Genomic DNA, 14,715 nt, shown 5'->3' with positions numbered 1-14,715 from the left:
AAGTTTGAAGTTATAAGAGGATGCAAAAGCAAGTAGCATCCTAATTGCTTCTAATCTAGCTACGGGAGCATAAGTTTTGTCATAATCAATGCCTTCCTCTTGATTATAACCTTTAGCTACTAATCTAGCTTTGTTTCTAACAATTGTACCATTTTCATCGAGTTTATTTCTAAAAACCCATTTTGTTCCTACAATTGTTTGATTACTTGGTTTAGGCACCAATTCCCAAACGTCATTTCGTTTGAATTGGTTAAGCTCCTCTTGCATTGCCATAGCCCAATGTTCATCATCAATTGCGGACTCAATGGTAGATGGTTCAATTTGAGAAACAAAAGCACTATATGCAAATAAATTTCTAAAAGTGGATCGAGTTGTTACCCCTTTCGAAACATCACCAATGACGTTGTCTAGAGGATGATCCTTTGAAGTACGCCAATCCTTTGGAAGTGCATTTATTTGTGCTTGTGATGGTTCAATTTCTTCAACTTGAACACTATCCTTTGTTGAGTTTGTAGAGGCTTCATTTAAATCTTTTTCTTTGTCTTCACCATTCAAATTTAGTGAATCAATGTTTTCTACGTTTTCATCAAAATCTTTTCTAGCACAACAACGGTTAGTTTCATCAAAAGCGACATGAATACTTTCTTCCATAGTCATGATGCATTTATTATATACTCTAAAAGCTTTGCTAGTTAAAGAGTAGCCTAAGAAGATTCCTTCATCAGCCTTAGCATCAAATTTGCCTAAGTTATCTTTTCCATTATTTAGAATAAAGCATTTACAACCAAAGACGTGAAGGTGGGAAATATTTGGCTTTCTTCCTTTGTACAATTCGTACGGTGTTTTCTTAAGAATAGGTCGAATGATAATCCTATTCATAACATAACACGCGGTACTAACCGCATCCGCCCAAAAGTACTTAGGAATATTAGCCTCATTGAGCATAGTTCTCGCCATTTCTTCTAAATGACGATTTTTCCTTTCAACCACACCATTTTGTTGTGGTGTTCTAGGAGAGGAAAAATTATGCTCAATGCCATTTTCTTCACAAAAAGTTTCAAAAAGATTGTTTTCAAATTCTCCACCATGATCACTTCTAATAGTTGATATATGCAAATTCTTTTCATTTTGAATAACTTTGGCTAATCTTTTGAATGCTCGAAATGCATCACTCTTGTTTGCTAGGAACAAGGTCCATGTAAATCGAGAGTAATCATCAACAATAACTAAAGCATAGTAATTGCCACCAAAGCTCATAGTCCTAGAAGGACCAAATAAATCCATGTGCAAAAGTTGTAATGGCCTTGTTGTTGAAACAATATTTTTGGATTTAAAAGAGGCCTTTACTTGTTTTCCCTTTTGACATGCGTCGCAAAGCACGTCTTTTTCAAAACGTAGCTTTGGTAAGCCAATTACTAACTCTTTAGAGACCAACTTATTAAGATGGTCCATGTTAGCATGAGCTACTCTACGATGCCATAACCAAGTTTCATCATTTTTACTAACAAGGCATTTCACATCATTTGAGGAAACTTCATTTAGATTAATCATGTATACATTGTCAACACGGTGCCCAATTAGCACAATTTCATTAGTGTCTTGCCTTTTTATCAAACAACATTTTGAATCAAAGGTGACTAAGTTTCCTTTGTCACAAAGTTGGCTAACACTAATGAGATTATGTTTGAGACCTTTGACAAGTATAACATTATCTATGGAGGTAGAAGAATTTTTACCAACTTTTCCAACGCCGATTACTTTGCCGGTGTTGTTGTCTCCATAGATCACGTTTCCTCCATTTGTAGGCTCTATTGCGGTGAACTTTGATTCATCACCGGTCATGTGTTTGGAGCATCCACTATCAACATACCAATTTGTATCCTTAGCTCCAACACGTACCTACAAAATAATTAAAATTGGGATTTAGGTACCCAAGTGAATTCGGGTCCTTGATGGTTAGTATGAGCATAATGCCCATAAGGTGCCCATCTCGTATCTTGACTACGAAAGTTTATATGTTTAATTCTAGTAAAGCATACGGGTGCTATATGACCTACTTTATTACAATAATGACATATGACATTTGGATTATGCATCCTATGCATGTTTCTAAATGGTTGCCTAGGTTGTTTCCTAAATGCAACATCTTTTGATCTATATGCATTGTGATTATAATTTCTAAATGAAGCATGTTGAGGAGGATGTTTAAAGGCTTCATTCCTTTTAGGCATGCTTGCCTCTTGGGCTTGCGGTTGCCTAATAGGAGTTTTAGCATTTTTAACTTTTCCTTTTTCAAAATCTAAACCTTCCTTATTATGAACATGCTTTTGGTTTTTCAACATTTTATCTAAGTTCTTTGAAGATTCATTGAACTTAGCTAAAGTGTTCTTAAGATTTGTAATTTCATTTTCATGCATTTTACAAGATTTGTATGGATCACTACTTGTGCTACACTTATCTTTTCCAAGATTGATATTCTCGTTTTTCAACATCTCATTTTGTTTTAAAAGATCCATATTCTTTTTCTTTAGGAGAGAATAATCTTGGGTAAGTTTTGTGTACACCTCAAGTAAGGCATCATATTCATCTTGTAAATTAAAAAAAGTGGAGTTGTCATCACTAACCTTTTCTTCGCTTGCCATTAAGCAAAGATTTGCAACCTCGTCGTCATCGGAGTCGGATTCATCCTCGTTCTCCCATGATATGTATGCTTTCTCCTTCTTCTTAAATTTCTTGTTTTTGTCCTCCTTTTGAAGTTTTGGACAATTGGGTTTGATTTGTCCAACTTCTCCACACTCATAGCATTTTGGTACCTTTGTTTTGCTCTTGAAGTTTTTCTTCATTGCAAACTTATTGAATCTTTTTAATAAGAATGCAAATTCTTCATCTCCTTCTTCTTCATTATCATCCCTCTCTTCTTGTAGTGATGTTGTTTTAAGGGCGAGACTTTTCTTCTTGCTTTCTTCACTTTTTTGTCTATTTAGCATAGTCATTTCATAGGTGAGAAGATTACCTCGTAGTTGATCGAATGTAAGTTGATCATAGAGCCTTCCTTCCACAATGGCGTTCACTTTGGAGTTCCATTTTGGTGTAAGGCTTGTAAGCACCTTGGTCACAATTTGTTTATCATTGTATTTTGTGCCAAGCATGCTTAGATTGTTGAAGATCTTGGAGAGTCTTTCAAGAGCTTCTTCAATGCTCTCTTCATCTTTCATTTTAAAATTTTCCCATTCATGAACCAACATAAATACATTTGATTCTTTAACGTGATCGGTTCCTTCGTAAGTGATTTGGAGTTTATCCCAAATCTCTTTAGCGGTTTCACATGTAGAGATCTTCATATAATCATGCTCGTTAAGTGCACAATGAATGAAGTTGATGGCTTTATCATTCATTGCCACTTTCTTCCAATCATCGTCACTATATTCATCTTCTCCTTTCGGTACTTGCTTTGAGACGGAGACTTCTCCTTCTTTAGCGCTTGTTGTATTTATTGGAATGTGATTTCCATTCTCAATCACTTTCCAAATTCTCACATCTTGAGAACGGATCCAAATTCTCATCTTATTTTTCCAATAAGAGTAATTTGTTCCGCTAAAAAGAGGAGGTCTAGCGGTTGAGTTACCTTCGCTAGTGTTGTTGTTGTTAAAGCTTGTGCTTGCCATGATCTTTTCCCTTAAACGGTTAAGTCTTTCAAAGGGTTAAGCTCTGATACCACTTGAAGAACCTATGCACAATTACTCAAGAGGAGGGTGAATTGAGTATTGCAACAACAATGAATCTTTTTGCGAAAGTTAAAGACAATATACAAAAAGTGTTATTGTACTAGTATTTTTCCAAGAGATTAACTCAATTGCTAAGCATTTATAAGGAGCTTTTACTTTCCAATAGACACCAACTCAAATAAATTGATCAAGCTTTTCACCAATCGGACTTAAGCCACTCCTTAAGTACTTACGAAGCTACTTCACGATCACAATTTATTTGCTTTAACGGTAAAAGACAATAATATTGAAAAGATGAGTTTGGAGAGATGCAAACGCTATTTAGAGTGGTTCGGCACAATCCTTGTCCTACGTCCACTTTCTTTCTCAATCGCAATTGAGAAGTTCCACTATTGCCAAGCTTCAAGGTGCTCACACAAAACCTTTTACAATCCGAGTCCTTAGTTTCTAACACCTCACAACCTTAGAAACGTTGGGGAATTAATGGGATGGAGCCTTTTTTGTCAAAACTAGCCGTTTTTTTATGTTTTTGAATTATTTGCATCGATGCATAACACTTTGCATCGATGCAAATGTGTCTTTGAAGCTGAAATTTGAATTTTCAGCTAGGTTGCATCGATGCAAACATCATTGCATCGATTCAACAAGTCGTCGCATGCTTTGCATCGATGCAAGATGAGTGTGCATCGATGCAAACCTTAAAGAATGGCTTAAAATCACTTTAAAATACTTAGGATTGATCTCAAACTTGTTGGAGTCAATTCCTATGCTTTTGTACCTTTGAAAACAAGTTTTAAACCATTTGGCTAGCATCGAATTGCAAGATGTGCATCAAAACATTTTGTGAGTGTGTGTTGAGAGATTTAGCAATTGGTTCTTAACAAGAAGTTACCTAGGTCCTAAGACACTATACTTGTCTTCAAATGTTGTGGACTTGAGTTTCTTGTTGTTGTTGTGTTACTTTCAACTCTTCATTCCTCAACGTTGAATGTTGGTTGATCTTTCAACATGCTTGTTCATTCAAGTTGTTTGTTGGTTTGTCTTTCATGTCGTTTGTTTGTTTGTCATTCATCAAAACCTACGAATACAAACTTCACATACAAGCAACATGATTTACAGAATTTTGTCTCCACCATTGGTGCATATTTTTGGTATACGAATACATGAAAAGAGGAAGCTTATTTTATACCTTGAACATGGATGATGAAGAAGCTAATGAATTAGGTTGGAGCAAGAGAGTGGATATCATTAACAAAATTAAATCCCTCTTGAAATAGAAGCATTGGTGTCATTACAAGAGTTATACATAGAATTCAATCAAATAAATGGTTCAATTCCATCAGAATTTCAGAATTTGATCAACCTGCACTTTTTTCATCTTTCTCATAATATGATATTTGGTGTTATACCACCTAAACTGTTTTAGTTCACAAGTTTTACCTCATTCCATCTTTCTAACAATCAATTGGGTGGAAACATACCATAAGAGATAGGAATTCTTGATTCTCTTTGTGATGCAAACCTATCCAATAACAAGTTAGGGAGATTGATCCCATCTCCCATACTAAACGGTATCAGTTTTGGTAAAGTTGACTTGAGTAACAATCTGTTAAGTGAAAACATTCCCTCAAAAATCGATTATGTTAAGAAACTTGATAGGAGCCACAATCTTCATAATGGTAGTGTGCCCTATTTGTTCATTAAGGATGGTTCTTATATTTTTGGGAAATTTTTTTTTATCAAGTTTGTATCTTAGCTACAATAATCTCACAGGAAATTTACTTATAGAACTAGCAAGCATACCTCATATAAATTTGTCATTTAACTTTTTTGAGTGTCCACAAGGCTGCAAGAATTTTTATGCAAAATCAAAGATTGGTGATACTCCAATGTCTGTCAACTCTTCCGTTCAAGATCAAAACACCAAAAAATCAAGGCACCTACGTATAATTGCTCTTCCTACCAGTTGTTCCTTGTCATTTTTGTGGGTATATTTTGTTTTATTTGGTGCACAAAAAGGTTACAATTTAACCAAGTTCAGAATGAATAGCGACTTGTTTTCTATTTGGAACTATGATGGTAAAATTGCATTTGAAGACATCATTGAAGCAACACAGGACTTTGACATCAGATACTGCATAGAAACTGGTATTTATGACTATGTGTATATAGCACAACTTTCAAATGGCAAAATTTTTGCATTGAAGAAACTTCACTAAAGGGAGTCACAAAATTCATCTTTTGACAAGAGCTTCCAAAACGAGGTAAAGATGTTGTCACAAATCCGTCACAGAAACATTATCAAACTCCATGAATTTTGTCTCTACCATTGGTGCATGTTTTTGGTATACGAATACATGGATAGAGGAAGCTTATTTTATGCCTTGAACATGGATGATGAAGTAGCTAAGGAGTTAAGTTCGACCAAGAGGGTGGATATCATTAACGGAATTCAGTCCCTCTTGAAGTAGGAGCATTGTTGTTTTTACAGGAGTTATACATAGAATTCAATCAAATAAATGGTTTCATTCCTTCATAATTTCAGAATTTGATCAACCTGCACATTTTACATCTTTCTCATAATATGATATCTGGTGTTATACCACCTAAACTGTTTTAGTTCACGAGTTTGACCTCGTTCTATCATTCTAACAATCAATTCGGTAGAAACATACCATTAGAGATAGGAATTCTTGATTCTTTTTATGATGTAAACCTATCCAATAATAAGTTAGAGGGATTGATCCCATCTCCCATGCTAAAATATATCAGTTTTGGTGAAGTAGACTTGAGTAATAATTTGTTAAGTGGAAATATTCCCTCAAAAATCAGTTATGTTGAGAAACTGGATAGGAGCCACAATCTTCTTAGTGGTAGTGTACTAATTTTGTCCATTAAGGATGGTCCTTATATTCTTGGGACAAAATCTTTTTTATCAAGTTTGGATCTTAGCTACAATAATCTCAAAGGGAATTTACCTATAGATATTGCAAGCATACCTCATATAAATTTGTCATTCAACTTTTTTGAGTGTCCACAAGGCTATAAGGATTTTTATGCAAAATCAATGATTGGTGATACTCCAATGTCTGTCAACTCTCCAGTTCAAGATCAAAACACCAAAAAATCAAGGCACCTAGGTATAATTGCTCTTCCTACCAGTTGTTTCTTTGTCCTTGTCATTTTTGTGGATATATTTTGTTTTATTTGGCGCACCAAGAAGGTTAAAGTTTAAACAAGTTCAGAAAAGAATAGAGACTTGTGTTCTATATTGAATTATGATGGTAAAATTGCATTTCAAGACATCAATAAAGCAACACAGGACTTTGACATCAGATACTGCATAAAAACTGGTACTTATGACTTTGTGTAAAAAGCAATCCTTTCAAATGGAAGAATTTTTTAATTGAAGAAAATTCATAAAAAGGAGTCACAAAATCCATCATTTGACAAGAGCTTCCTGATAAACCACTATTTTATGGTTTATCTTGTACTCAATTGAGTGGTTTTTATCAACTCTTTACTCACTTATTCATACAATTCGCATGTTTTACATTTTCCTTCCTGATTTTATGCTATGATTGAAAACATGCTTCTTTGATCTTATATTTGCTTATTATTAATCCTCTCTTATTACCATTAGATGCCTTGATATGTGTGTTAAGTGTTTTCAGATATTATAAAGGCAGGAATGGCTCAGAGGATGGAAAGGAAGCATGCAAAAGTGAAAGGAATGGCTCAGAGGATGGAGAAACTGCTAAGCTGTCCAGCCTGACCTCTTCGCACTCAAACGGCTATAACTTTAGCTACAGAGGTCCAAACGATGCGGTTCTAGTTGCGTTGGAAAGCTAACGTCCGGGGCTTCGATTTGATATATAATTTATCATAGTTGCCTCGATGCCAGGCGACAGGAACGCGTTGGTCACGCGGACGCGTGACCTGGCCAACACCCAATCCGCGCGGTCACGTGGACGACGCGGCCGCGTCACTTTTCCGCGACCTGTACGGACCAGAAAGCGCTGGAAGTGATTTCTGGGCTGTTTCTGACCCAGTTTTCAGCTCAGAGAACACATATTTGAGACTATAAAGTGGGGAAATGCATCCATCCAAGAGGAGGCCTCTCATAATTTACTTTTCATGTTTTAGAAGTAGTTTTGGAGAGAGAGGTTCTCTCCTCTCTCTCTCTCTCTTAGGATTTAGGACTTCTCTTTCTAGAGTGACTCTCGATCCAGGTTTAATATTCCTTTTTACTATTTAATTTCTCTTTTATATTTTGATTACTCTCAAGCCTTTATTATGTTTGATTGATGTTGCCCAATTGGCTGTTAATGACATTTTTATTTAATGAAAATTGAGGTATTTTCAGTTTATAATTATTGTCTTTGAATTAAGTTGCCATTGCTTCCCATCTAAGGATATTTTTATTATTCCAGCAATTTTACTTTTTTCCTTTTGGTTCTGATTAAGAATTTAGTAACTCAACAGTTATTAAACTCAACGTAATTAATAATTGTTATCTTGCTAATTGAGCTGAACCTAAATAATCCCAACCTTTTCTTAGGAAATAATTAGGATTCAAAGGTCAATTTAATTAGTCCCTTGACTTTCCTTTGCCCTGATAAAGGTTGACCAAGTGGAGTTTTGATTCAACTTTTATTATAGTTGAGAGAGATAACTAAGTTAGACCTCTAAATTCCCTTATCTTGCCAAAAGTTGTTTTACAGTTATTTATTTATTTTTAATTACCATTTACTTTACTTGTCAATTAAATCACTTGCTTCTCACCTTCTAAACCCCGAATTCACAACCTTTATAGCCAATAATAAGAACATACTTCTTTGCAGTTCCTTGAGAAGACGACCCGATGTTTGAATACTTGGTTAACAATTTTTAAAGGGATTTGTTACTTGTGACACCCAAAACGTTTGTACGAAGGGATTTTTGTTGGTTTAGAAACTATATCTACAACGCGACTGTTTTTATGACATTCTTTACTGGCAAAAATCCTAATGTCAAAATGGCGCCGTTGCCGGGGAACTGCTAACGTGTGCCTTATTATTGGTTATTGTAAATATTTTTCTTTTGCTTGTTTATTTATTTTCGTTTTTTTCTTTTTATCTTTATTTGCTACTATGAACTCTCACCCCTCTCGCTTTGAGTTTGGTTCTGATATTGTTAAAGGAAATAGAAGTTACAACAGGAATGTGCATCAAGGTCAGACCAATCAAGGATGGATGGAACCAAGAGGATCTAATCAACCCTTTTGGCAGCAACACCCTCCGAGATATCCTGGACAAAGACCATTCTACCATGCATACCCAGTTGAAAGACATGGTGGACAACCTTGTAACTACCAACAAGCCCCACCCCGTGCATATGAACCGTCCTTTCAACATAACCTCGAACCACCACACTCACAAGCTTCTCTTCACCATTCGCCATCATATGATCCTTCCATACCCCAATACCAATCCAATTGTTCCCAGTCATTACCACTTCCCTATGTATCATGTCTAAGTCCAGCAAACCACGAAGCAGAAGATCGTCTAAAAGAAACAATAACTAAATTTCAAACAACCATTCAACAACTGGAGGACGCACTAATCCAATGGGCCACTAAACGCTCAAATATATAAGGATCAACCACAGCTCCATGTGGACAACCCGATGAAGAGCGTAGCACGAAAGAAATACTAGAGACTCCAGTGGACAAGGCAGAGAATGAATTTGTACTAGAACAATTAGAAGAGGCTGTCTTTGTTCAAGAAGAAGAGTTGGTTGAAGATCTAGGCGATGCTAAGCTTCCTTGGGTATCCGGAATTGAGGAAAACTCCGTCCAGGATGCTACAGTTGATGCTAAGGAAGATACTGTACAATCTCCAAGGCAAGTCGTTTACGAGGAATCAGACGGAATAATCCAAGAAGCATATTCCCTTGATGATGATATTCACAAGTCTAGCTCTCTTGGTGATGAACTTACGTCCGCAAGTGAATTCTCTAAAACCGAAGAATCTTCCCCAAGTGAATATGAAGATGATGCGGAGGTGGATTTCTCTCAACCTCCAATCTATGACTTGAGTGATGAGGAAGACATAGAAGACTTTGACTCGGACACAAATACAATTGAAGATCTTTGCAAAGAAGTGGAGGAATTCACAGAAGAGCATAAGGGAGTAGAACTTACAGAACCACCAGAAACACCTATCCCAAGGCCACTACCACCTAATACAAGCTTCAAGTGGGTACAATCCTTAACTTATGACTTTACTTATTCACTTGAATATGGTTTACTCGAAACAGATGGCCAGCTTAAAGCTCTCTGCGGCTTTAAGAGTAAAAGGGAAATGGCTCGTACTCAGAGCTGGTGCACAAGGTTCAATAAAGTTCCACGCTTCACCTCGAAGTACACGGATTGGTATCATACTCAATTACACGGATCATGGAGAACGTTTGGTCATCACGGTGAGATTCTACTTTTTAAACCGCCCGGATGGAGACATGTAGATCAGGACAGAGGCGGATTTAAAAGCAAGGCTTGGAATCCTGGAGTTTATTCTGACATTTGTCGTCCCGGGAGCCGAACAATATATTTAAAGCTGTTCAGAAGCTTCACATGCCTAGTTTGGGACCCCGGAGGCTATTGGCATTCCAAGCACTGGTGGAGATTTTTGGACGAGTTTAAACATAAGCCACCCTAACCGGAAGCTCCTCCAATGTCCAACTTAAGGACTCTAACTAAAATGCTAGGTGGGAGACAACCCACCATGGTATGGTCGTTTCTTTTTCAGTTTATTTCATCGTTATTTGTTTTTATTTTTATTTCCTTTTCATTTTACTTTAGTAAACCTGGAATCATGCATAGCACTCATATTAATCACTGCATTCTGAATTGTTCATGCATATATAAAAAAAATTTCGCTACGCGACCCGATCGCATCAGCGACGCGTCCGCGTCGCTTGGAGAGAAACGAAAATTATAAGTGAACAGAGAGTCACGCAGGAGCGTGGCTGGAGGCGTGCTAATGGCACATATCGACCCACGCGACCGCTTTGCTGACGCGTTCGCGTCGAATGGGAAGTATGGCCTCCCACGTGACCGCGTGCCCCACGCGGCCGCGTGCCCTGCATTTTCGACGTAAAAGGGTGCACAATGCCATATTGTGCGAGAGTAGTGCTGGATTGGTGCTGGAAGCACTATCCTTGTCATGCGACCGCGTTGCCGATGCGGCCGCGTCAATGATTTTCTGACGCACACTCACGCGATCGTGTGCCCCACGCGATCGTGTCACCCAATTTTGGCAATTAAATTAATTTGAACAGAGAGTTGTGCTGGCGCGAGGCTGCACTCGCGCCAGCAACGCAACATGGGTCACGCGACCGCGTGACTGACGCGATCGCGTCGTCTTACCTGACGCGCACCCACGCGAACGCGTGCCTTCCGCGGCCGCGTCGCATGCACCGTACAGCTCACCCTAAAACTGCCACATATCTTATCTTTCTCTCCTCCAAATTCTAATTTTTTCTTCTCCTTTCTTATTTACTTCCTCTTCCCTTCTTTCCCTTCTCATTCTTCTTATTTTTTTATTTTATTTTAATCTCATTCATTTCATTTTAAATTTGTGCATATTTTTATTTTCTTTTCTGAATTCTTTATTTTTCCATTGGTGTTAAATATCCCTTCTTATTCAACTGTTACATCTTTTCTTGAATTTATTTTGGTAACTTGTTTTACACTGTTGGGCAATACTATTTAAGTCAATGTTAATCTTTTATGTTATTTGTATTAATTTTGCATTGACATGAATTTATATTGTCTTACACTCTCCTCCCCTATGTTACAAATTTTATACCACTGGTATGCTATGGCTTCTATCATTTTCTCACGTACATGTTGAAGCTTCCATGTAAATGAGACCATTATCATTTGGCATTAACCCACCCATAGTTTATTTATTTTCTTATCTTTATTACTGGGTTACTTTTTCTTCCCTTTTTCTTTCAGGATGGCCACCCGAAAGGGAATCGGAAGACGTTTACATGGGGAGACAGACAAGTCCATCTGCAAAATCTTGAAGAAAAGCTTCAGTTGGAACAACCCGTCCACCTGCACATCTCAGCATGCACCAAGGACAGTGCAATCTTTAAGTGTGGGGAGGTCGATACCGATCTCCGTGGGTTAGTACTTTCTTTTCAACACCAATAATTTTATTTTCTTTATTTGTTCATTGTTGCATCTGCATATTTGATTGCATATTTATTTGATGATTTTGTGTATTTAGTTACAACTTGGTTAAAATAATAAATTTCTTTTAAGATCCTATTTTTGAAAAATTTCACTAATTTAAATTGAAAATTTTTATGTTAAAAATTTGTTTGATGTTGTAATTGGAACATGAATTATAGCTAAAGAACACACAACCTGTGAGACTTTGAGCTTATTTACATGGTTACATTATTTAACCATAAACATTTTATTCTTGTGTATTTACTTCTCTATGATTGCAATCTTAGCTTTGTTTCATTCTATATATCCAATATTTAGTGTATTTAAATGCTTGCATATGATTGAGGCCATTGTTAATTCTAGCTCACTTATCCCAAAATTAGCCTACCTTTTACATCACCCTTGTTAGCCCCCTTGAGCCTTACATCACTCTTGTTAGCCCCCTTGAGCCTTTAATTCCTTCTTATTCTATAAATCACAACACTAGTCTTAAGCAGAAAAACAAATTTAAAATCCCAAGTTGAATCCTTGGTTAGCTTAAGATAGAAGTTGTGTAATTGTTTAAGTGTGGGAAACCTATTGGGAACATTGATGATAAAAACAAAGGGTAGGAAGTTGAAAAGAATGAAATAATTCAAAATAAAATTTTTGGGAAGCATGCTCATGTGAAGTCAAAATAATTAAATTACCATGTGTATTGAAAAAAAAATATATTAAATAAGGGGATACAAAAAAAAAGTAATATTACCCCCAATGCAAAATAAAAAGGATCAATGCACATGGGACGAAATTCAAAATTAAATTTGATACATGAGCATGTAATACAAAAGTAGGAAAAATTATGGGAAGCTAAGTATAATTTTAAATTTTTTATATAGTATGTATATGTTAGGTGAGATCTTAGACTACTCAAGGATTCACTTTACTAGCTCAGTTAGCCTTATATATATACCCTCACCCTTACCTTGGCCCCATTACAACCTTGAAAAGACCTAATGATGTTTGCATTGGTACATTAAATATTTGTTGATTGGTTAGATGAAGAACAAAGTTTAGAAAGCATGACTAGAGAAGAATAGAGAGATTGACCCTAGACACTTGAGAGTTAGAGTGATATACACTACCAGTGAGGGTTCAATGCTTGATTCTATGTTCCCTGCTTTAATGAGCTATCTTCTCACAAGTTTACCTGTCCTTATTTTATATGATTTGAATTAGTGGGATTTGAATTATTTTTGTCTTGGAGAACTTATTTACTCTTAACCAAGTAGGTAGAAACATTTAGCATGTAGTTGCATTCATAGGTTGCATTTCATACATTTCACCATTCCTCTTCATCTCTTTATAGTTTCTCTTGAGCTTAGCATGAGGACATGCTATTGTTTAAGTGTGGGGAGGTTGATAAACCACTATTTTATGGTTTATCTTGTGCTCAATTGAGTGGTTTTTATCAACTCTTTACTCACTTATTCATACAATTCGCATGTTTTACATTTTCCTTCCTGATTTTATGCTATGATTGAAAACATACTTCTTTGATCTTATATTTGCTTATAATTAATCCTCTCTTATGACCATTAGATGCCTTGATATGTATGTTAAGTGTTTTCAGATATTATAAAGGCAAGAATGGCTCAGAGGATGGAAAGGAAGCATGCAAAAGTGAAAGGAATGCAAGAAGTTGGAGAAACTGCTAAGCTATCCAGCCTGACGTCTTCGCACTCAAATGGCTATAATTTTAGCTGCAGAGGTCCAAACGACGCGGTTCCAGTTGCGTTGGAAAGCTAACGTCTGGGGCTTCGATTTGATATATAATTTGCTATAGTTTCCCCAATGCCAGGTGACGCGAACGCGTGGGTCACGCGGACACGTGACCTGGCCAACACCCAATCCGCGCGGTCGCGTGGACGACGCGGCCGCGTCACTTTTCCGCGACCTGTACGGACCAGAAAGCGCTGGAAGTGATTTCTGGGCTGTTTTTGACCCAATTTTCGTCCCAGAGAACACAGATTAGAGGCTATAAAGTGGGGGAATGCATCCATTCAAGAGGAGGCCTCTCATAATTTACTTTTCATGTTTTAGATGTAGTTTTGGAGAGAGAGGTTCTCTCCTCTCTCTCTCTCTCTCTCTTAGGATTTAGGACTTCTCTTTCTAGAGTGACTCTCGATCCAGGTTTAATATTCCTTTTTACTATTTAATTTCTCTTTTATATTTTGATTACTCTGAAGCCTTTATTCTGCTTGATTAATGTTGCCCAATTGGCTGTTGATGACATTTTTATTTAATGATAATTGAGGTATTTTCAGTTTATAATTATTGTCTTTGAATTAAGTTGCCATTGCTTCCCATCTAAGGATACTTTTATTATTCCAGCAATTTTACTTTTTTTCCTTTTGGTTCTGATTAAGAATTTAGTAACTCAACAGTTATTAAACTCAACGTAATTAATAATTGTTATCTTGCTAATTGAGCTGAACCTAAATAATCCCAACCTTTTCTTAGGAAATAATTAGGATTCAAAGGTCAATTTAATTAGTCCCTTGACTTTCCTTTGCCTGGTAAAGGTTGACCAAGTAGAGTTTAGATTCAACTTTTATTATAGTTGAGAGAGATAACTAAGTTAGACCTCTAAATTCCCTTATCTTGCCAAAAGTTGTTTTACAGTTATTTATTTATTTTTAATTGCCATTTAAATTATTTGTCATATAACATATTCCCACCTTACTTCCAAAACCCCAATTTACAAACTCATAACCAATAATAAGA

At 36.4% G+C, this 14,715-nt stretch overlaps 1 pseudogene; it reads left to right on the top strand.

The window, feature by feature from the left end:
* Positions 1 to 4,921: 4,921 nt before the first annotated feature.
* LOC127748513 (probable leucine-rich repeat receptor-like protein kinase At1g35710) overlaps positions 4,922 to 14,715 on the top strand; it is a 20,046-nt pseudogene continuing 10,252 nt past the window's right edge.

The sequence above is a fragment of the Arachis duranensis genome, chromosome 6 (genome assembly GCF_000817695.3).
Source record: "Arachis duranensis cultivar V14167 chromosome 6, aradu.V14167.gnm2.J7QH, whole genome shotgun sequence".
NCBI lineage: Eukaryota > Viridiplantae > Streptophyta > Magnoliopsida > Fabales > Fabaceae > Arachis > Arachis duranensis.
Note: the sequence above shows the minus strand (reverse complement) of the source record. Positions and strands in the feature narration are given on the sequence as shown.